Source organism: Bos taurus, chromosome 24 (genome assembly GCF_002263795.3).
Source record: "Bos taurus isolate L1 Dominette 01449 registration number 42190680 breed Hereford chromosome 24, ARS-UCD2.0, whole genome shotgun sequence".
In the NCBI taxonomy this organism is placed as follows: Eukaryota; Metazoa; Chordata; class Mammalia; order Artiodactyla; family Bovidae; genus Bos; species Bos taurus.
Window position 1 is genome coordinate 55,568,354 of NC_037351.1, and position 9,406 is coordinate 55,577,759.

Here is a 9,406-nt window from a genome sequence, read left to right on the forward strand (position 1 = left end):
CTCAGTTGTGTCTGACTCCTTGCAGGCCCATGGACCGTAGCCTGCCAGGCTCCTCTGTCCATAGGATTCTCCAGGCAAGAAGACTGGAGTGGGTAGCCATTCCCTTCTCCAGGGGATCTTCCTGACCCAGGGATCAAACCCAGGTGTCCCACATTTCAGGCAGATTCTTTACCATCTGAGCCACCAGGGAAGCCCTCAATGATGCCTATACATCACAAATAAAGGATGTAAGTTTACACGATGCTGTTTACGAAAGGAAATAACCCAGAATGCCAAAATTGATCTGGGCATTTGAACTTGAGTCATCGTTAGTCTACGTGTATGGATCAGTGCCCTCTGAAGATGAATTAGACCTAGATCGAAACCATCTTCTCTCTGGAGCCTTAAAAAATTCTCTTGGGTAGGGTTGGCTTCTCCCACGTGTGTCTTGTCTCTACCACTACTGTTCAGAAACTGCCGCTGTCCTATTGCACAGCATCAGAGTCAACAATTTCCTCACTGACCATCACATGAGCTCCTTGAGGAGAGGACCCATGTCTCATTTGTTCTGGTGTCCCCAGAGACACAAATAATATAGATGATTAATCAATGTTTGTGAAAGGGAAAGGAAAGACACAGGAAAGAAGGAGGTGTTAAGAAAGAGGAAGGAAGGGGGAAAGGAAGGCAGGAGGAAAGGAAGGTGTCTGAGGGATTAAGTAAGATTACTCTGGTATTAAAGACAGAACCCCCAGGTTCCAGCTGTGTTCACTCCTCTACACCACAATGGAACTTCCTGTCAAAGATTCTAAAAGGAAACACTCTTCAGACATGACCACAGTGTTCTTGTTTCAAGTTATGAAACGTCATCTGACCACAGCATTTTCTTTCCCTTCAGTAGCTCAGAAATTCATTCCTAAGAGCAGAGGAAATGTGTTTGGGTGATCAGGAAGCTGTGTCTTATGGGGTACATGTACCTAAAGACCGAAGAGATGGGCCAGTGAACAGCTGAAATGACGTTATCACTGAGATCAAAGCTAGACACACAAGTAAAAGCAAAAGGGTTCAAATTCTGGAGAACTCCATGCGGCTATTGTCAACAATGGGTTGTCTTTCACTCAGAACATAGGGGGCCTCTGAGTGAGTGAGAAATGTGTCAAAAGTTGATATTTCCAAAAAAAAAGTCAATTTGGGGTGCTGTTCAAGATGAATGAGATAAAAAAAGAAATTGGAACTGTTCCTCCTGGGGGCTATAGAAACGCCATTCGACCTCACATGTCAGATTTGGAAAATAAAAGTCTATGGGACTATTACCTGCAACATCTTCCATCTTGCTCTTATAAAGGTACCTGTGGGTTTGCGCTCAGCCGTGTCCAACTCTCTGCGACTCTATGGAGTGTAGCCTTCCAGGCTCCTCTGTCCATGGGATTCTCCAGGCAAGAATCCTGGAGTGGGTTGCCATGTCCTTCTCCAGGGGATCTTCCCAGCCTAGGGATCGAACCCTCATCTCCCACATCTCCTGCACTGGCAGGCCATTCTTTTACCATGGAGCCACCTGGGAAGTAGAAAGCCACCTGCATCATTTTAAATACTCCGGGGATGGCTGCAGTGGGCTTTGATTCAGCTCTTCTGAGTAGGATCTGTGGTTTTTAGCCACCTGAGCAGTTCAGGGTGAGCATGAATCATTCAGTGGCATGGTCCATCCAACCCAGACAGCTCAGCATCTGAGTTATGACGGATCACCTGGCAGGTTCCTGCAGGCACTGCCCAGAACACAACCTTCTCCTGGACAAGTCCGTGCACCCCATGGCCGAGGCATCTGCCTTGAAAACCTAGACCAGACGAGAGGAGCACGGACACAGGTCACTTGCCTAGGTGAAACCTTTTATCTTCAGCCTGTCACGTTATTTGTCATTTCCATATGGGCCATTGACAGCTGTCAGTCAAGCAAGACTTACCCTGCCACCAGCAAATCTCAAGGCATACAGAAAAAGAGACGAACGCAAGCCTGTCTTAATTAAGTGATAATTAAACATTCCAGCCAGAAACTTCCAATCAATCTGACAGAACGCACCCGTTCAAAACAAGGTTTTGCAGCAGTATTCCAACCGACTGATAAGGTTCTGCCTGTCTGGGAACGGAAGAAAAAAAAAGAATTACAAAAAAGAAAAACTTTCCAGTCCTCATCAAGTCTCTGGCAGATTTGAGGGGAGGATGAAGCGGGAAGATTCCCAAAAGGAATCAGGAAGCTGGGGTCTCCCTGGGGAGTTGTATTCCGATTTCCCTGAGAGGGAAATTGGGTTACAGTGAGCACTGGGGGCGGACTTAAAGGTGGGAAAGTAGTCAGGAATTCTCCTCCTACGAGAGTAGTGTGCCGGGCTCGGAGAGGATAAATGACAACAGAACCGTTGCCTCCACTCCGCCCCCTAAAGATGAGGAAAGGCACACGGGCTAATCACCCTGTACCTGTGACCCTCCTCTCCTTCACAACCGCTCGCCGGAGGAGTTACCATTCTCATCTCTGCAGGGCACCGCCTGTGTTCAGACCTCGGGCAGCTCAGCTCGGCTCCCACCGAGACTTCTAGAGAAAGCTTCTATTGCTTAGAACACAAGTCAAGGTATAGGTGGTGCTTCTATTAAAGAGCTTGTGCGTGCATGCTCAGTCATTCAGTCCTGTCTGACTCTTTGCAACTCCGTGGACTATAGCTCACCAGGCTCCTCTGCCCATGGGATTTTTCAGGCACGAATACTGGAGTGGGTTGGCATTCCTGACCGAGGGATCAAATCTACGTCTCCTGTGTCTCCTGCATTGGCAGGCAGATTCTTTACCACTGACTTACCTGGAAAGCCCTAAGGAGCTTTTAAATATTATTCAACTCAGAATTTCCTATCTAGCAAGTTCATGGCATGAAGAGTTAAATAGAAAGAGTGTTTAGATGAAGCCTATGTTATTAAGAGGTGAGTTCCCTGCTTAACTAATATCATTAAATATTGAGTTGACCCAGAGTGCTAAATATTACTTTCTGGTGGAACCAGTGCCACCAAACATCTGAAAGTCTTTTGCTATTTCCTTGCTGCAACAGATCAAGTTAAGCTGCAGCTCGCCTGGCTTCATTTGACCTAAAGTTATTCTGAGGTTGAGTGGCTTTTCCAGATTATATGCAATCTAAGACTCAATCAGTTGATCGCTTTAAGTTCATGAGGCAGCCTGAATGGGGCTGACTGGTGACAGTGTGACAGTTCTAGAAGAAATTCCCAACTTCTGTTTCTGTTTTGTAGCTGTCACTAATCTACACACACACACACACACACACACAGAGTGGAGTGGGGCTTCACCAGAAGTGTTGGTATTATTCCTTAGAAATCTACCATGAGGAAAACTTGGACATTTTCTTTTTCCCACTAAACTCTAAAATTAACAAGAGGCAAAATCGTAAAGAGAAAAACTAAAGTCTCTAACAGACTGGGGGTTGAGGACATCCAGAGAGGAGACCCACTGGACTAACAGTTGCCCACGTGATTCAAATGGGACAGTCTCTGTAGAAAGATTTATAAGGATTTAACAGTTTCCACCCATATTATAGGCTTTTCCAGGTGGTGCTAGTGGTGAAGAATCCACCTGCCAATGCAGAAGATACAAAAAACGTGGATTCGATCTCTGGGTCATGAAGATCCTGTAGAGGAGGATGTGGCAACCCACTCCAAGACTCTTGCCTGGAGAATCCCATGGACAGAGAAGCCTGGTGGGCTACAGTCCATGGGGTCACCAAGAGTTGGACATGACTGAAGTGACTTAGCACGCACGCAGCAATACCATAAAGGGTAGCCTAATTCCACACCTTCCTCTAAATGTTGTTTTTCACTCTATTCTCCTTTGTTTCCTATGAGGTAAGAGCCTAATGTCCAATTCTTTTTTTTTTTTCATTCCCAGACAAAGGCAACCACAACATTTTCAGTGAACTTCAAAAGCTTTTGTGTCCCTGTGATGAGTTGGTGTGTTATCCTCTGTTCATGCGATTGGAATCACGCTATGAAAGCTGAGAAAACTGGTTCTGAATTTTTTAAGAGGTTCATCATGTCCCACCAGAAAACTCACCCATGCAGAACAGGAATGTGTGCCTTACAGCTTCTGTCTTCTAAGAAAAGCGTTTATTGCTGGCTGAAGGAAAGGCTCTGATTGCCAGGGTGTGTTCGTTCTCCAAGGACACTGAGCATTTTCCAGTTCTGAATCTTGCGAGTTGTGTTTCAAATAAAATGTTTCTACCTGGTGGGCCACTTCCTTGTGGGGGCTGCCCTGTTGTCCCTTCCTCCCACCCGAATTAATTTGTGGTTCTGAAGTTCTTGGAGTTCCTGCATTTCCAAGACCTAACAAAAAGATAAAAACACATAGTTGATCTCACTGTGTGAACAGGTTTGGAAGGCAAAGTACATACAGCTTAAAGTATTTGCCAGAAAGTCTTCCCATGACCTCCACTCACTGTCCCAGATAACTACTCCTCTATAGGAGAAATGGGTACCTCGCTGTAGCCTTGATACGTAAAGACACTTTTTCGAGGGTTCGTGTTTGTACCGGTCCTGTGTCCGTTGGCTCTTAGGTCCACCGTGCATCCTTTCGCGGTTTGGCTCTCTGCAGAGCTGATCTCTGTAAGTTGCCTTTCCAGGCTCCCTTGCTCATTCATTGATTTCCCTCAAGGTTATGTCAATGGCAGCCCATTCCTAGGAGACATTCTCTATGGCTCCACGTCCAACGTTTGCCATCTGGACCCCCATCTCTTCCCTTTACTCGGTCACCATAAGAGTAGCAGAGACTTTTTTCAGCTCTTCCAGCTACTTTATAGTGAAACCCCTCCTTTTAACTTCTCTCCTTATTTGTACCTGTCTTGGTCTCTTTGGATTTTCACTGGATCCCCACTGATAGAATTTTATTCATTCCAAAATTTAAAAGCATTCGAATGCTGACAATTTAGAAAACAAGTAGTAATGATAATCTAGTAATAAAATAAAACAATGCCTCACATATAGCAAAATGTATATTTACCTTGGCAGTAGGTATAAGCAAGTTATGCTGTAAAGGAACATAGCAATAAGAATGAACTTGCTGCTGCTGTTGCTAAGTTGTTCCGTCGTGTCCAACTCTGTGCGACCCCATAGATGGCAGCCCACCCGGCTCCCCGTCCCTGGGATTCTCCAGGCAAGAACACTGGAGTGGGTTGCCATTCCCTTCTCCAATGCATGGAAGTGAAAAGTGAAAGTGAAGTCGCTCAATCGTATCCGGCTCTTTGAGACCCAAGGACTGCATGCAGCCCACCAGGCTCCTCCATCCTTGGGCTTTTCCAGGCAAGAGTACTGGAGTGGGGTGCCATTTCCTTCTCCAGAATGAACTTGCTACCTTTATTTAGAAGTGAGGAGCTGGAGTCCAGGAATGCCCAGGCACATTTGGCCTTAGGAGTGACACCATCATGAGAACTCAGGTCTCCTTTAGTTCTTACTGGTGGGACTTTGTTTATCAAAAGTGTGAGCACAGAGCACAATGGAGAATTCAGAGAAGTTTCTTGAAAACATGAGCCTTAAAGCCTTTGCTGTTGTCATTGCTGCAACAGTAACTAAGGGTGACTAACAAACGACAGTGTGACAGGCTGAAGTTACCCGAATCCAGCTGCACAGGGCGACGAGTATGTATCCAGAGAGATTTTCCGAGGAATAGAAACATTTCTTTTCCTCTCTCTGCTAAAATTAATTTCATATCTGAAACAGAGGAAGAAATAATACTCATTGCTTTAATTTTTTTTAAGACTTTATTTAAAACAAATTTTTTTAGGCCACTTCATGTGCATGTGGAAATCTTAGTTCTCCAACCAGGGATGGAACCCACACCCCCTGCATCGGAAGTGCAGAGTCTTATTTGTTTAGAGGGGTGTTAAGTTCACAGCAAATATATTTCATTATAGGGAACTGGAATGCAAAAGTAGGAAGTCAAGAAACACCTGGAGTAACAGGCAAATTTGGCCTTGGAATACGGAATGAAGCAGGGCAAAGACTAATAGAGTTTTGCCAAGAAAATGCACTGGTCATAGCAAACACCCTCTTCCAACAACACAAGAGAAGACTCTATACATGGACATCACCAGATGGTCAACACCGAAATCAGATTGATTATATTCTTTGCAGCCAAAGATGGAGAAGCTCTATACAGTCAGCAAAAACAAGACCAGGAGCTGACTGTGGCTCAGACCATGAACTCCTTATTGCCAAATTCAGACTTAAATTGAAGAAAGTAGGGAAAACCACTAGACCATTCAGGTATGACCTAAATCAAATCCCTTATGATTATACAGTGGAAGTGAGAAATAGATTTAAGGGCCTAGATCTGATAGATAGAGTGCCTGATGAACTATGGACTGAGGTTCGTGACATTGTACAGGAAACAGGGATCAAGACCATCTCCATGGAAAAGAAATGCAAAAAAGCAAAATGGCTGTCTGGAGAGGCGTTACAAATAGCTGTGAAAAGAAGAGAAGTGAAAAGCAAAGGAGAAAAGGAAAGATATAAGCATCTGAATGCAGAGTTCAGAAGAATAGCAAGAAGAGATAAGAAAGCCTTCTTCAGCGATCAATGCAAAGAAATACAGGAAAACAACAGAATGGGAAAGACTAGAGATCTCTTTAAGAAAATCAGAGATACCAAAGGAACATTTCATGCAAAGATGGGTTCGATAAAGGACAGAAATGGTATGGACCTAACAGAAGCAGAAGATATTAAGAAGAAATGGCAAGAATACACAGAAGAACTGTACAAAAAAGAGCTTCACGACCCAGATAATCACGATGGTGTGATCACTGACCTAGAGCCAGACATCCTGGAATGTGAAGTCAAGTGGGCCTTAGAAAGCATCACTACGAACAAGCTAGTGGAGGTGATGGAATTCCAGTTGAGCTATTCCAAATCCTGAAAGATGATGCTGTGAAAGTGCTGCACTCAATATGCCAGCACATTTGGAAAACTCAGCAGTGGCCACAGGACTGGAAAAGGTCAGTTTTCATTCCAATCCCAAAGAAAGGCAATGCCAAAGAATGCTCAAACTACTGCACAATTGCACTCATCTCACACGCTAGTCAAGTAATGCTCCAAATTCTCCAAGCCAGGCTTCAGCAGTATGTGAACCGTGAACTTCCAGATGTTCAAGCTGGTTTTAGAAAAGGCAGAGGAACCAGAGATCAAATTGTCAACATCCACTGGATCATGGGAAAAGACAAAGAGTTCTGGAAAAACATCTATTTCTGCTTTATTGACTATGCCAAAGCCTTTGACTGTGTGGATCACAATAAACTGTGGAAGATTCTTCAAGAGATGGGAATACCAGACCACCTGACCTGCCTCTTGAGAAACCTTTATGCAGGTCAGGAAACAACAGTTAGAACTAGACATGGAACAACAGACTGGTTCCAAATAGGAAAAGGAGTACATCAAGGCTGTATATTGTCACCCTGTTTATTTAACTTATATGCAGAGTACATCATGAGAAATGCTGGACTGGAAGAAACACAAGCTGGAATCAAGATTGTTGGGAGAAATATCAATAACCTCAGATATGCAGATGACACCACTCTTATGGCAGAAAGTGAAGAGGAACTAAAAAGCCTCTTAATGAAAGTGAAAGTGGAGAGTGAAAAAGTTGGCTTAAAGCTCAACATTCAGCAAACGAAGATCATGGCATCCAGTCCCATCACTTCATGGGAAATAGATGGGGAAACAGTGGAAACAGTGTCAGACTTTATTTTTCTGGGCTCTAAAATCACTGTAGATGGTGACTGCAGCCATGAAATTAAAAGACGCTTACTCCTTTAAAGAAAGTTATGACCAACCTAGACAGCATATTCAAAAGCAGAGACATTACTTTGCTAACAAAGGTTCATCTAGTCAAGGCTATGGTTTTTCCTGTGGTCATGTATGGATGTGAGAGTTGGACTGTGAAGAAGGCTGATCCCCGAAGAATTGATGCTTTTGAACTGTGGTGTTGGAGAAGACTCTTGAGAGTCCCTTGGACTGCAAGGAGATCCAACCAGTCCATTCTGAAGGAGATCAGCCCTGGGATTTCTTTGGAAGGAATGATGCTAAAGCTGAATCTCCAGTACTTTGGCCACCTCATGCGAAGACTTGACTCATTGGAAAAGACTCTGATGCTGGGAGGGATTGGGGGCAAGAGGAGAAGGGGACAACAGAGGATGAAATAGCTGGATGGCATCACTGACTCGATGGACGTGAGTTTCAGTGAACTCTGGGAGTTGGTGATGGACAGGGAGGCCTGGCGTGCTGTGATTCATGGGGTCACAATGAGTCGGACACGACTGAGTGACTGATCTGATCTCATCTGAAGTTCACAGCAAAATTAAGAAGAATGTACAGAGAGTTCCCATATATACCCTGATCCCAATGTACGCAGCCTGCCTTTTACCATTATTCCCTATAGGGTTCAGTTCAGTTCAGTTGGTCAGTCGTGCGCAACTCTTTGTGACCCCATGAACCGAAGCATGCCAAGCCTCCCTGTCCATCACCAATTACCAGAGTCTACCCAAACCCATGTCCATTGAGTCGGTGATGCCATCCAACCATCTCATCCTCTGTCGGCCCCTTCTCCTCCTGCCCTCAATCTTTCCCAGCATCAGGGTCTTTTCAAAAGAGCCAGCTCTTCACATCAGGTGGCCAAAGTATTGGAGTTTCAGCTTCAACATCAGTCCTTTCAATGAACACCCAGGACTGACCTCCTTTAGGATGGACTGGTTGGATCTCCTTGCAGTCCAAGGGACTCTCAAGAGTCTTCTCCAACCCACAGTTCAAAAGCATCACTATAGGGTACGTTTTCTTTTTACAATTGATGAACTTATCCTGTCAAACTGTAATCATCTGAAGTCCATAGTTTATGTTAGAGTTCATTTTTGGTGTTGTATTTTCTAAGTTTATTCAAATGTATAATGACATATATCCATTGGCTCAGAGGGTAAAGAATCTGCCTGCGGTGCGGGAGACCTGGGTTCAGTCCCTCAGTTGGGAAGATCCTCTGGAGAAGGAAATGGCAACCCACTCCAGTACCCTTTGCCCGAAAAATCCCATGGATGGAGGAACCTGGTAGCTACAGTCCATGTGATCGCAAAGAGTCAGACGCGACTGAGCGACTTCACTTTTCACTTTCAAATGTATAATGACATATATCCATCATTATAGTATCATAAGAGTATTTTCACTGTCCTAAAAATCCCCTGAGCCTGCTCATTTGTCCCTACTCCAGTCTTTGACAATCACTGATCATTTTAATGGCTCCAGAGTTTTGCCTTTCCCAGAATGCCATACAGTAGGGATCACATGGTATACAGCTTTTTCAGATTAGCTTCTTTCACTTAGTAATATGCATTTAAGTTCCCTCCATATCTTCTCA